This window comes from Gymnogyps californianus, chromosome 1 (genome assembly GCF_018139145.2).
Source record: "Gymnogyps californianus isolate 813 chromosome 1, ASM1813914v2, whole genome shotgun sequence".
In the NCBI taxonomy this organism is placed as follows: Eukaryota; Metazoa; Chordata; class Aves; order Accipitriformes; family Cathartidae; genus Gymnogyps; species Gymnogyps californianus.
This window is the reverse complement of record NC_059471.1, coordinates 52,995,711-53,011,859: the sequence shown is the minus strand read 5'-3', so window position 1 is coordinate 53,011,859 and position 16,149 is coordinate 52,995,711.

The following is a 16,149-nucleotide window of genomic DNA, read 5'->3' as shown; positions in this document are numbered from 1 at the left end:
ACTTGGGAAGAGAAACGCCATCACTCCGAACATCCTCCCCTTCCTTCTTCTTCCCCCAGCTTTGTATGCTGAGCATGATGTCATATGGTATGGAATATCCCTTTGGTCAGTTGGGGTCAGCTGTCCCAGCTGTGTTCCCTCCCAACTTCTTGTGCACCCCCAGCCTACTTGCTGGTGGGGTGGGGTGAGAAGTAGAAAAGGCCTTGACTCTGTGTAAGCACTGCTCAGCAGTAACGAAAACATTCCTGTATTATCAACACTTTTTCCAGCACAAATCCAAAACATAACCCCATACTAGCTACTATGAAGAAAATTAACTCTATCCCAGCCAAAACCAGCACATTCTCCACCCCTTTTTCCATACCATTTACATCATGTTCAGGTCCCACACTCTCCAATACATCCTCATTAACCACCCCCCTCCTTCCCACCCTTTGATATAATACACAGATATCATTCCCTTAGTCTATGGACTATGTCTGTAAAATGTCCACAAAATGTCCATTGAGTTCATTTAGTCCATGACTTTGGGCTCCATCTGTTATGGTGGTCACTCAGGACAGGAGAGGTGGTGTGTTGCGTGGAGTTATTGGGCACCAAAGCCAACAAAGGTCAGGTCACTGCTGCACTTGCACTGCTTCTTGTAAGGCTTGTCCTCCATTGGTTCAGGTGGTTCCTGCTATAGTAATTCCCATAACATGCAACTCAAATCATGGTTATAACAATTTAAAGGTATTTCCATTACAATCTCCACCCCTGTTCCCTTTGGATCAGACCATAGGGTTTAACATTGCATTGAACTCCTCCCCTTGCCCCTGCTCCTGCTTGGACTTATCCACAGACTGCAGTTCCTTAGGGGTGTACCTGCTCCAATATGGCCTTACCCATGGCTGCAGTCCCTCCAGGGATGAACCTGCTCTGTTGTGGGCTTATCTATGGCCACATGTTTTGAGGCGCTCCAGCATGACCTCATGCACAGCCATTGATGCTTCAAGGTATACCTGCTGCAGCATGGACTTATCCACAGCCACAGATGCTTCGAGGTGTACCTTCTCCACTGTGGACTTATCCTTGGGCCACAATCCCTTCAGAGGTATACCTGCTGCAGCACAGACATAACCACAGCCACAGATGCTTCAAGTTATACCTGCTCTGGTGTAGACTTATTCATGGCCACAGACACTTCAGGGTGTCCTGCTCCTGCGTGAATTCATCCACAGGTCACAGTCCCTTCGACTCGAGTTCACACTGGAGTTCCAGCCTGTCCAGTATAGCAGCACAGAAACAGCAGTGATGCCCTGGCTGTCTGCCAGCCCAGGTGCATCACCACTGCTGTTATCAAAATGTTCCCAGGCACAGCAGAGTAAGATGACAAGCACTACAGCAGTACAGCAAGCAGCAAAAGCAAACAGCAGCCACTAACAAGCACTAGACTCTAATATACCTTAAGGCATGTAAGCCCCATGGCAAGCACAGGAGCCTGCCAATTAATAGCTAAGCAGCTAAACAGCTATAAATTTGATCTAGTACATTCCAATCAAATCTGTCATTATCTTGAAAACTTCGTGCCCCATGCTGGGTGCCAAAAAAGACTGTCATGGTTTAGCCCCAGCTGACAACTAAGCAACACAGAACCACTTGCTCACTCCCCCCAGTGGCGGGATGGGGGAGAGAATCAGAAGGGTAAAAGTGAGAAAACTCATGGGTTGAGATAAAGACAGTTTAATAGGTAAAGCAAAAGCTGCGCATGCAAGCAAAGCCAAACAAGGAATTCATTCACTGATTCCCATTGGTAGGCAGGTGTTCAGCCATCTCCAGGAAAGCAGGGCTGCACCACATTTAACGATTATTTGGGAAGACAAATGCCATCACTCCAAATGTCCCCCGCTTCCTTCTTCTTCCCCCAGCTTTATATGCTCAGCATGATGTCATATGGCATGGAATATCCCTTTGGTCAGTTGGGGTCAGCTGTCCCAGCTGTGTTCCCTCCCAACTTTTTGTGCACACCCAGCCTACTCACTGGCAGTGCGGTATGAGGCCTTGACTCTGTGTAAGCACTGCTGAGCAAAAAGAAAAACATCCCTGTATTATCAACACTGTTTCCAGCACAAATCCAAAACATAGCCCCATACTAGCTACTATGAAGAAAATTAACTCTACCCCAGCCAAAACCAGCACACCCAGCCAAAACCAGCACACCATTTAAAGCCATGAAGCTACAAGAGATGACAGTTGTTGTAGATCAGATAGATGTTAACATTTCTCATACATTCCACGCAGTAATGTCTCCTTAGAATTTAAGATTCCTTTTCTTCACAGCACTTTGAAATATCTTTTTAGAAACTACTGAAAAATAGGCCAATTTATCTGAAAGACAGAAGAGAGGAACAGAGGGTTCTTTGAAAATTTAAGTATCCGTACATAGTGAAAACTGAAATAAACTCTTCGGAGAAATAGAATCATCTACTTTTAATTCTTACATGCTCAAATAATAGAAATAATGTCTGGTGTTTGACATATGTTCCGAATACTGGCCAGGAAGGTATTAATGAGCACAAAACAAAACAAAGCATTCATTATTTCCTGATTAAAACTTTCTCCTTAAACTCACAGTAGGTGTACTGGGTTAGTCAACTTTCTTCATAGCAGCCAGTGTGCTGTTGTGTTTTGGGTTTGTAAGAAGAATAGTGTTGACAGTACACCAATGTTTTAGCTATTGCTGAAGAGTGCTTACACAGCATCAAGGACTTTCTGTTTCTCACTCTGCCCCATCAGTGAATAGACTGATGGTGCACAAGAGGCTGGGAGGGAACACAGCCAGGACAACTGACCCGAAATGACCAAAGGGATATCCGATACCATGACGTCACGCTCAGCAGTAAAACCTCAGGAGGAAGGGGGCATGTTTGTGATTATGGCATTTGTGTCCATTATGCATGCTGAAGCCCTGCTTTCCAGGAAGTGTCTGGACATCTGCCTACTGATAGGAAGTATTGAATGAATTCCTTCTTTGTATTGCTTGTGTGTGAAACTTTGCTTCACTTCATTTAATGGTCTTTATCTCAATCTATGAGCTTTCAACTCTTGCTCTTCCAATTCTCTCCCCCATCCTTCTGCTGGGGGAGTGAGTGAGCGACTGGGTGGGGGCTTAGCCTCTGGCCAGGGTCAACCCACCACAGTAGTTCAGGAAGATATTTTCTTTAAAATGTGCTATATTTACATGAATTTAATTAAGCATATTATAATAATGCAAAAAAAAAAAGCCTGATACTATAGATAAGGATAGAAGAAATACCTAGTTTATAAAATTTTGTTTGATGTAGAATTCAATGGAAGCACTGCTGAAGAAGCTTTCTAATAATTCTTGAAAACAGACTTTAATATATGCAATATTAAATGTAAGTGCTTTAAGGTATATATTTCAGGGTTGAAATTAAGGAGTATATAAAGTGATTATACCTGGTTTAAGAGGTATTTAGATTCATTATTTATGATTTTTTTTTTTTAACTGAAAGTTGGCTATTTTCTTCTTTATAATCTCAGTTTACTCATTACAATTCCTTAAATGATATGCATGCTTTCTGTCTGTATTTTCTTTTTCATGTGATATAACATATTTTCATTTTGTTGTCTCTCTTCTATCCATTCTATTTCCTATCCTTATTCTTTAAAATATAAATGTTTCTCACCATTAAATTTTCTCTTTTTGTGTCATTACCTTTGTATTTAAATCCTAACCACTACTAGTTAACAAAAATAATAGAGTCCAAAATAAGCATTGAATTATCAATGAGGAGCTTCAGGCATTGAAAATTAAATCAACACAGGATCAAAAGCAAAATATGTAACCACTTAAGGCAATGTGAAAAGAACAAATTAGTCGTAATGATGTTATTAAATATTGTTTCCAGATTAATATGATACCAGTAGCAAGGAAAGATATAATACAGAGCAACATGTGCAATTACAGTACCTACATACTGGATTTTGAAATAGATTACATGATGGGTTATGAGACATCATGGAGATGGCCAAATGTCTTTATTTAAGCAGGAAGCATGATTACTTGTAGAGGGCCATTGTGTGTCCCATTGTTCTTCAGATGTACAGTGTAGTCAGGGTTGAAAGATGAACATCCAAATGTCCCTAATGCTGAAACCAGGAACCATTGCCTCAGAGAAGCAATAAACACTTGCCAAACTTTTTAAAAAGTCATCAACAGTATCCTTCTGTCCCTCCAACTGATAAGACTTTATTTACATGTTTATTGATTTCATTTGGAAATTACACATTTGGGTTTGGGTGGATGGAATTATTTACCTTTTGTTCAACACATTAAGAAGTAACAGGGACAAATTTTCAATCTTTTCTCATTGAACTCCAGAACTATTAGTTTCTAGTTCCAATAAAGCTGAAATTCTCATAAACTGAGACCATTATTTGGTCTGCCTACTAGTTTCACCCCCTGCTTTCCCAGAGAAAATTAAATCACAAATTAATGAGATTCATTAATGTTGTGCTCATCCAGTGTGCCGAAAGGTACTTCTAGATATCTGAATTTTCTCTGTTACCCCACTTCTTCTGCCTGTCCACCCCCCTTATGACTTACTGTTGATGCATTTCCACACCATTTGGAAGAATGAGAAACATAGGTCTTAGCTTCAGTTGGCCGTGTTGATTTATGTGGTTTGGCATGATTTGGCAAGTCTATCCCCAGCCCCAGTTTTTGTCTCAGACTGCTGCTTCTCATCTATGAGAAGTGTGCTTCTATACACGTGTAAATATGAATGTGCATGTGTGTGCACGTGTACAAGTGTACACACATACATACATACATGCAACCGTATTTCAGCTTCTATCTTGATACAGAAATGTCTGGGTAGTCCCAATAACATTTAAGTTAACATTTATCTGTTTAATCTTTTTGTATCCTCAGACTTCCACATCTGAGAGAATTATTTGTGGCTCCTTAATTGACAACAGAGAGAAAATAACACTTTAGAGAGAAAATAACACTTTAGAGAGAAATTGTTCCCATATTATATTACATTACATTATATTATATTATTAGACAACTATTTTGGAGTGTGATTATTCTCTCCCTAAACCTGCCTGCTTCCTCCATTGACTAAAAAGGGTGTTTGAATTTGATACATATATCTACATTCAGTGAAATGAATCTGACCCTGGAACAAGAATCCTGTGTGCAGACTGGATGTACCTTTTAATCAGCTAGGTTTCCCTCTAACCCTGTACCCTGATCTGCAGATAAAATATTTTGCACTCAGGTGTCTGGAAAGGACAACACAAGAATATCCGTCGTAACTTTTTTAATGTAAGATATAGGTGCTCTGCAGGATACATCCAGTTTTAACTCATTTCTTATGATTAGATATGACAGCTCCACTAGCTACTGTCTAGAATAATCCTTTTTTATTCCCCAGGAGTATAGCAGCATATTTTGATCTTCCTCCAAGGTTTAAGAATATGGCTAACAAGATGACACTTAGCTATCATTGCAGGAGAGAAGAGTTAGCAGACGGTTCTGCCATGACAAAGCTGAGAAGTTACATAGTACTATGAAACTGAGCTTCAGGAGGGATTCACCTCAAGATTAAGACAGCTCAAATCAAGTTTCTGTTGTAGGAGTCTACAAATGAGCAAGATATCCAAGTTTCCATTGTAGCCAATAGGGGAAACAGTATATTTGCCAAGATGTAGGTGGTTTTACTATCAGTTGAGACTCCTTAGGTCATCCTGCCTGGCCTCCAGTTGCCTTTCCAGAAGGGTGGATTTCCCATACATCATCTTTCTTATTTGCCTGTGCCCTGTAGTTTCTTGAATATTTTGTAACATCTCAAATGGTGCCAGATGTCCATGTTTAAACAACTGAACTGAGCCCTAAGTCTCTACTTCAGTGTGTTGAATCACTCTCTAAGCTCCTTTGAATAAACGTAATCTTAAGGGCTCTTTCTGTCTTTGAATCTGAGCTGTTTTGCTGTTCTGTATGAAGCAGTTAAAAATCAGTGTAATTATTAACATTGGTATTTCTTCTGATTTTAACTCTATCAGTGAATGCTCTAGGAAAACTAGTGTTCCTAATGGTCATTGTCAGTATATATGAAAAAGCCAAGAGTTACCTTCCTGTTCTCCTACTGGCCTTAAAGCTACCTACCTTAAATGTTGAAAAATTACCTAACTGCACCAACTATAACAAAGTAGGAGGGCATCAACTGCCCTGGCATTGCTTCAAAGGCACAAGGATGATATCTCTTTGGAGGAAAATTTGTAAATGGGCAAGTTCCTTTTTCAATTCAGATTACTAAACTAGTTTAGGTGTTTTGCTTCATGGCATGGCTGGAAAATTGTCAAATATGTAGAATATAGGATAAATAAATAACGTTATAAGGTGGAAATTTCACTAACAGCAGTTAGTGAAGTTAAAATATATAAATAATTTAAGTTAGTTAAATATATAAATATTTTAAAAGAAAAACAGGAAACAAGACCAAATTAAAATAGCTGATTTCATAGCATTAATATATTGTTTCAAAACACATCATATAACCAAAGAAACAAGACTATAGTTTATGAATATTCTAGCAATGAAAAAAATGCATTGTCTTTTAATTAGCATTAGAACTACATATAGATTGAAAAGATAGCCCGTGTTTTTGATGACTGCAAACTCAATACCTTCCTGTTGTTCCTCTCTGCTGGCAAACCAACAGGCTGCCTTTGCTATAAATCACTCTAAACCAATTTAATATTAATGTAGATACAATATGAAATGTTCTAATAAATGCTTTTCATGTCATCAGATATCTTTGCCACCAGCAGGCTTACAAGGTTTGTTTACTAATTTGAATGTAGAGACTGTCAGGGCAATGATAAATGAAGCAGCCCATTACAGTGAAGGACATTATTAACCCAACTAAAATTATGACTTTAAAAGTTAGTGAAAATCTTTCAAATATACTTATGAACATGCATAAGTAGAAACAATTGAAAATAGATTGGTAAAATATTTTTTCTTAAAGTTGTATCTTAGAAAGAATATGCATCCAATAAACAATAGAGATATCACATAAAATGAATTAGTATAAATATAGTATATTAAAAATCACTGTTGAAGCAGTCTGTGGTATATGCTTCTAATATGGAAACTCAGGAAATGTATACAGTAGTGTGTGCAAAAAAGGTTTTTTTTTATTAAAGATTTCTCTCAACAGTGAAGTGGGTGTGGGTGTGACTGGCTACGAGTCAGTATGAGAGTGGGAGAGGGCTACATAGTGAATTAAATTCATGGAGAATTAAGACAGCATATTGTGTGTCTGAGAAGTGAATAACAAAACAGCAACCTTAACAAATACACATTTTGTAACTATTACTGAGATACATTTTAACAGCCAATTTAGAAATTATTTTCTATGTATAATATTTTATTGTTTTAATACAAGAACTTCTAATTTTTTTGATCAGGGTTTCTTTTTGTTGAGTTGATTTTGTCTGGTTTTTTTGAACATGGTCCAGACACTTGTAGCTGGCCTAATGAGAGCACCCTTTGGGAACTCTATGGCCTTAAGCAGATTATTTTTTCCTTTTATCTCTCAATAACAATATGGACATTCAAATACCAATATTAAGTGCACAATCATTTCAAAAAATAAACTTCATTGGCAGAGAGGTATTATTCTAATAAATTAGCAAGTTGGGAAGAAAAATAATAATTTCAAAGATAGTGTTTTTATGAAGACTTAATTTTCCAGAAATATAAGAGATCACTGTATACTCAGATAAATCAGGATCAATTTTGTATATAAGAAAATATACTTATTTCACATTTGTATTGAAATGCTCTTTATTTTATAGGAGTTACAAGCTAAGATCTATGCTACCATCTCCAAAACAAATAGATTTCACAATTTTGTTCCATCTAGCATTCTAACTACCAATATATTTAGTCACTAATGCTATTAAAATATCAACAATTCCTCGTAATTAATGGTTTGCATAGCATGAAACAGTTTAAATACCTTTTGGAACTAGTTAAATATGCTCAAATTTTCTTGCTCAAAATTTTCACTTCCAAAATATAGGTAAGGTTCTGTGAAATTGTTCCAATAACATGTTACCAATTATTCAAATAATCACAACACATTACATTTTGAATTACAATTATTATTTTTTAGGATAACTTTGTCATAAATTATATTGGTATCTTCTTCACAGTCATAAAGATTATTATGCACCTATAGAACACATGAGATTCTCACAGTTAGCTAGTATGCACCTTTCTGGAGATACTATGTCCCGGTTTAAGCACAAAGCAGATTAAAGACAATCAAGGAGAGATCGATAAAAATTTTACAAAATATAAAGTTGTTGTGGTTTAACCCCAGCTGGCAACTAAGCAACACACAGCTGCTCGCTCACTCCTTTCACAGTGGGATGGGGGAGAGAATCAGAAGAGTAAAAGTGAGAAAACTGGTGGGTTGAGATGAAGACAGTTTAATAGGTAAAGTAAAAGCCGCACACACAAACAAAGCGAAACAAGGAATTCATTCACTACTTCCCATCGGTAGGCAGGTGTTCAGCGATGTCCAGGAAAGCAGGGCTCCATCACACATAATGGTTACTTGGGAAGAAAAATGCCATCACTCCAAATGTCCCCCCCTTCCTTCTTCTTCCCCTAGCTTTGTATGCTCAGCATGATGTCATATGGCATGGAATATCCCTTTGGTCAGTTGGGGTCAGCTGTCCCAGCTGTGTTCCCTACCAACTTTTTGTGCACCCCCAGCCTGCTCGCTGGCAGTGCGGTATGAGGCCTTGACTCTGTGTAAGCACTGCTGAGCAAAAAGAAAAACATCCCTGTATTATCAACACTGTTTTCAGCACAAATCCAAAACGTAACCCCATACTAGCTACTATGAAGAAAATTAACTCTACCCCAGCCAAAACCAGCACAGAAGTATGAAGAATTATCTGTCTGCCTTTTTTAATTCATAGGTAAGAAAAAATCATGAGGTGGTATACATAAAAGTGAAAATTTTAGTTACTCTCAATGTCCAGAGACAGCACTGTCAGACCCTATTGATCCAGCTATACTAATCCCATGAAATTTAAATAACACCTTTTTCAGTGGCTTTTGGTTGTGCCAAAATGGTCACATAGTTGTGTTTCTTGTACGTTTGCCTTGACTATTGCAATAATCAAAGTGATATATTGTACCCATTGCTATCTCACATCCACATCTCGTTTTCAATAAGTTGCTCATAACATATTCTTCAGCAACATGTGCTTAATAGAACAAAACCTGTAATTCTTACTGCATACCACTAAGTATTAAGAAGTTTGGATATTCTACAGAGAGGTTTAAAGAGAAGTCAAGCTTTGCAACATCTCTGAAGTGCTTTGTATAACTGAATATCTATTAGACTTGGTGGGAGGTAAGAGCATTTCGTAGGAAATAGGTAAAAATAAAATTACACAGATATGATTTTTAAACTGCATCAGTAGTATCAATCTGCTGCAAATTAATTTTATCTTTTACTTTTTTATTTATAATACAAAATCATTTGGAATCATGAAGACTTGGTAGTGTGTGAACCAGTAGTGGGGCATTCATCTCATTTAACTCCTCACCTAAAAGAGGCACTAAAACTAGAAGCCTTACTGCCTTATATTCCTTCTACAGTCAATAGCGATCTAGAATACAGGTGTGGGATATCTTGGCAAGGTATTTACTATCAGGTGGACTCATTCTCCTTAAACGGGTTTTTGCAGTCAGTCATTAGACTCACCTCAAATATGATTGGAAAAATAGTATAAATGGGAATCAGGCATTCACAGCTATGACCTTGTTGTGAATATTATTATATATTGTAAATAACTCCTGTAATTAGAAACAATATAAATTTATTTAGCCTGATATTAATAATGCAGTATGTCTTTCTTCTTGGTGGATGCCTAAGGGAGAATTTGGGATTTGAAGACACAAAAAGTGAACCCGACTGAGCTCACTTGGCAATGAGATTGTGAGGCCTCACATAGCAGTGCTTTACTTCAAAGCTCTGAAGCAGCTTGCTCCAGGGCCAAATACGAAGTACAAAAATTTATAGGTAAGATAATTTCAAGGTGTACAAACTTGGTTTTCCTTTCCTTGATGGAGATAATGAGGGAGAAAAAAAGTCCTCATAAAATTAAATGGGTTCACTGACAACTTTTCCTGAGAAATATTTTGTATGATAGCAATATGCAATACATTTGAAGTGGTGAAGTTAAAACATCAACAACAACAAAAACCCTCAGTTACTCAGTAATTTGTGAGGTTATTGGTGTTATGTTGCTTAAAATTAATATACTATCAAACATTCATATACTTATTATTTCTATGTATTTTTTGTTTATTTAAAGTTATAATGAGAAAAATTAATGAGTAAAAAGAACACAGCCACTCAGCTGTACAAAGGGAACTCCTGCAGACCTCATTATGTTTGCAGTATTGCACTGCCTGCACTGAACACAATCAAAGACACACATGAATGCTCGTCTGCTTTTATTATACCCGTAAAGAGCAATCTGGGCTCATAAAAAGTGTAGCTGGCAACTTTGTAAAAAAGTAACAGCCTGTTTGTAGTGGTTCCTTCATAGCTGCCTAACAAAACAATGCTTTCCAAAACATAGCTAGCAGCTATTTATGTTACAACTGCCTTATTTATCACTGTGAAATGAATATTCTCACTGTATTCTAGTTCATAGAGGGGAACAGTCCTCTCCTACCTACTGTTCAAAATCAAATGCAAAAAAAATAACATGTTCAATGTATTCTAAACATTAAGAATTAGAACTGTCTGAATAATACAGAAGTCATCTTTAGAAAGATGTATTCAAATTCCACTTAGACATTTTTGTACATTTTATTGTTCATTTTCTGAATAATCTTATATAAACACTCTGTTCTCACAAATATTTAGGGAATTAATATTCTCATTAAAAATATTCATTTTTCATGTGGACAGCTGCATTCTTTTTTCATTTGTTACTCATCATTCATTTGCTTATTTACCTATTTTAAGAGTTTCAGTTATGCAATCACAAAAAAGATTATGTGTCACCTAGGTGAGCTGTCCTGCACTGAAATGAAAAATGGCAATAGCGAATAACCACAGAATTCTAAGAACACTCACAGACTGCATTTTATTTTGTGTTTCCATGGGAACCATTCACAGCTAAATAATACATTTGTAGAAACCTGTACTGCTTCACAAATAATCTGTTGTCATAAAAACAGCTTACTTACTTTGTCAAATAGCTTATTTACAAAATAGCTTGATCGTTTCTTGCTTTATTATGCCTTCAATCATGAAAAATCTCCAAAGGTTGACTGTCAGGATTTACTCTACTTTTACTATATAAAATCTTATGTATTTCAAATGGCTTGCATGAAAAAAAAAAAAGGGGGGGGGGAAAGAAAAAAAAAAGGGCAAACCTAAACTTACATCTACTTGTTTTAATTTCTCTCTGACCTAGAATAAATTCTGACAGAATTATTTACAGTCAGATTCTGTTAAAATTAAAGTTGGATCACCAGCTTGTATCATCATTTGCAAAAGTATTCTTTTTCTAGCTTGGAATTCTTCCCCATCACCATTAAGAAACTAAATAAGAAACTAGATGATGCAAATGGCAGAGGTAAATTTTATCCTTCCATTTCCCGTATATATGTAATGCCCTGATTTAGGCATTAGTACAGCATGAAGAAAGAAAAAAAAAAAAAAGAAAAAAGTTCCCTTTTGAGGGCTTTCTGTGCCTTGCCATACTGGGAAATTTTGGAAACAACTCCTGGTTATGTCAAAGAATTTTGATTTCCGAAGGAATGAATTCAGTTAATGGAATTTCTGTCACAGATGGTGGTATGCAGTAGGTATGGTTGTTGAAGAGATGAATCATCTTGCCTGATTATCTTTTATCCAGAGGTTGAAAAGGCCTGAGAAAATTTTTAGCATACACAACCCAGCTACACATGGCCATTTCAAGTGTTATCCTTCTTCCACAATTCTCCACTGAAGTGCTACCTTCAAAACTCTCAAGTGGCAAATCATCATTAGCTTTAGCACCCTGATGGATTTATGGAGCAGTTCTTTGTAAAGCTAAAACAAAATATTCAAAGCTTGCGCCTGTTCAGAAAGGTTACTTTCTGCTCCTGAAATACAAGTGGAGTATAACAGGACTGGTTGCTGATGTTATTTAGGTCTTGTCTACACTAAAGGACCTCTGGCATTATAAATATGAACCCCCCAGTAGAGACATAGCATTTGCTGTCTGAAGGAATTAATGTGCTGGTTTAGTTGTATTACTTAACTAAAACATGCAAAATTAATTAACCAAAACTTTTTTTTGACAAAGCAACCTTCAGCTTGGGAGATTTGGCAGTAATTGCTGCCCTTTAATTCAGCCAGTTCAGCTGCCTTCAGAGTTTGCTCTTCCAGGCCATACTTCCTCAGCTTCATGACACTGCACTGGGTGTCCATCTTAAAAGCTTTGGTAAAGTCAGGGTACATATTGCCCCTACTGTTCTCAGCTCATCCACAGAGGCAGTCAGTTCATCATCAAAGGCATTGAGCTTGGTCAAGCATGATTTTGCCTTGGTAAATTCACGCTGATTGCTCCCAATGACCTTCTTGTTCTTTCCATATTTGAAAGCATATTCCAAGAGGATGTGCTCCATGTTCTTTCCAGGGACTAAGGAGAGCTTTCATAGCTTATAGCATCCTGGGTCCTCCTTCTTGCCGTTCTGAAAGACGTGCTTTATATGTCTTTTTTTCAGTCTCCAAGGGTGTCTCATGTCCAGGATTTTTCATATAAGGTGAGGCATGGGAAGGGGATACAGTTGTGAAAAACTGATGGAGAATGGATGGGATAGCTGTTCCTACACAACAGATACTTAGTCAGAAGAGAAAAAAATACATAATGATGGCTATGAGAATTGTTACTAGGATTTAGTATCAGTCATATATGAAAAGAAGTATGTTTTTTCTACAAGATTTACAAAGTGAAAAAGGAAAAATTATTTAGATGGACAGATACAGATTTGTGTATACATCATGAGTTGGAACAAAAGAATAATCTTAACCATGTAGAATCAAAGACAGGAATCCAAAACTGGAGAAACTGCACACTGAGATGAAATAGAATTTGAAATATATATCTGTCTAGAGACTGGTAAAATTCAGTGAGAAATTGAAGGAAATCTTAAGAAAAAAAAAAGAAAAAGTTTTGATAGTCTATTCTGAAAGAAAATACATTAATATAGATATATCAACTGTGTAAACCAAGACACTGGGGGAAGACTTGGACAAAAAATCAGAAAGGCAAGTGAAGCTAGCAAATTCTGACAGAGAATAATGGACTGGAAGTTTTAAGAGGTCTATGATTAAGTGAATGGATAGAGAAAAAAGGATTTGTGGAGATGGTGGTTGAAGAGGAAAAAAGGTTGTGGACAAAAGGTTTAGCAGAGAGGGAAATACTTTTTGTGAAAATAATCTGCATATATATTTAAATCTTGCATCAAAATGCATAGACATTATCAGCCCACAAGTTTCTCAGGAATTTTAAGACCAGCATTTCCTCTCCTTTGAATATTACTACCTTAAATCTATTTTTTTTTCTTTTTTACCTTTCTTCAAACACATACATCTATATATAGCAGTTATATATATGTATGATTATTCACTGTTCTTCAAGGTATCGTGAGATGTGGTTTATCAGTTGATATCACTTTTTCTAAAAAATGGAAATAAACAGAGTTCAGGAATTCTATGATTCTATGAATGTGAACAAGGGAGATATAACAGATGAGTGGAAGAACAGTAAAACCTCTCTTGTCCTTTCCTGCTGTCTCACTGTAGAAACAGAACTGATACTACTTCACTGAATTTGTCTACATAAGCATGTCTTATTGACATGCTATTGACAGCCAAAATTTGGTGAAATAGAAATCTTGATGGTACTCTAAAACGTGAGGTATGAGATGATGCACAGCTTCTAAGTGTGAACCAGACCTAAGCTTCCTCTTTGAAATAGAGACTCTCAGTAAAGCCTTTGAAAAATTGTAAGCAATTTAGGGCAGTAAGTCTCACTGTGGTTTGCTTCACTGATTGTGCTGTAACAGGCCAGTGTACAGACTACCACTAGGAAGGTTTTACGTACTTGTGGAACCTTTTGAGTTTGTTTTGCAAAAGATACAAGACATAATGTCTTTAAATAGGCCATTCAGTTCAAATACTTATGCCCATTTCATGAGCTATTGGCATACAAGGAAGCACAGGGCCATATTTCTTCCTTGTCGTTTTTGGTGGCAGCAAGATAGAGATCTTTTTAACAGAAGGATACCCTGTGTTAGTTAAGGAGGACCTAAGGGATTAATACCATGGATCGCCTGTATAGTTATTTTGCAGCAGTTTATACACACAGAAACTGTACAGATATAATTAATTAAAAACAGATTCTACTGTGATTTTATATAGCCTATAATCTATGCAAGTTCACGTTCAGTGCTTCAGGTCTCCCAAAACTTATAGTCTTGTTTTAGGAAACATCCTTAAAAGAGCATGTCAGTGGCAGGAAAAACAGAAACTTGAACACTGGCTAATGATCCTCCTGCCTACAATGATCATAGTTCATTCATTGCCTTGAGCTATGACATCTATTCAGCAGTCAGAAAATCCATGCAGAAATTTTTGCATTCTTTCCAGTAACTTGCTACTAATAATCTAGTGTCCCCACACCATAGTTACACTGTAGATGTCTCTATTACTATAATACTCAGCCTCAACATTTGTCCTTAAGTTGCTGTAAAAGTCCAAGAATAACTTTGCAAAGGAGTAGAAGAAAGAATATCATCAAATGAATTTTTGAATAACAGCCAAAAAAGATCTATCTGAATAAATTTCCTCCTTTCTATGACTGTCTTAAAAGAGATGGAGAAGTTGAAGAGTTAGTTTCGCTGGATAAGTGTCCTGGTTTCAGCTGGGATAGAGTTAATTTTCTTCCTACTAGCTGGTATAGTGCAGTGTTTTGGATTTAGTAGGAGAATAATGTTGATAACACACTGATGTTTTTAGTTGTTGCTAAGTAGTGTTTATACTAAGTCAAGAATTTTTCAGCTTCTCATGCCCAGCCAGCAAGAAGGCTGGAGGGGCACAAGAAGCTGGGAGGGGACACCGCCAGGACAGCTGACCCAAACTGGCCAAACGGATGTTCCATACTATATGACATAATGCCCAGTATATAAACTGGGGGGAGTTGGCCGGGGGGGTGGATCACTGCTCGGGAATTGGCTGAGCATCGTTCAGCAAGTGGTGAGGAATTGCATCGTGCCTCACTTGTTTTGTATATTCTTTCAGTATTATTATTGTCATTTTATTATTATTATTATCATTATCATTATTTTCTTCCTTTCTGTCCTATTAAACTGTCTTTATCTCAACCCACGAGTTGGATTTTTTTTCCGATTCTCTCCCCCATCCCACTGGATGGGGGGAGTGAGCGGGCAGCTGCATGATGCTTAGTTGCTGGCTGGGGTTAAACCACGGCAATAAGCAAAATGGTTTATAATCTCTGAGTAGATGGCAGCAGTCAGCTGATATTACAAAATAAAAAATATTATCCTGTTTCAGAAATATTGCTTTCTTTTGGGCTTGACTTTTTATTCTTCAGACAGAAGGAATGATCCAAACCCTATTTTAACAAATGAGCAGACTTCCCATTTCCTTCAGTGTGTTTTGCATCAAGTCTTCAGTGAAAAATTTCACTGTCCAAAGAAATGCACATCTAAAATTTATAATTTTGTAGTTTCAATGCATTATATGGTATTGAGATGGGGTGTTTCAGTGTACTTCTTGGAGTTACAAGATGCATTAAGTGACTCTATATTGGACTTCGGTATGAGGATCTCAAGTAATGCTCGATTCAGGTTATTAACTTGAAAAAAAAAAAACACATGAAGGGAATGTTTTACTTTTAAATGTTGCAATTTGTCGTTCCTAAAATAGGTTAGAAGTCATGTCTGTTTTGTTCCTCCTGACGTGGTTAGAAATGTATGAACAATCTAAAGGTTGCTTGGAAAAAAGGTTTTCTGCTAAAGCG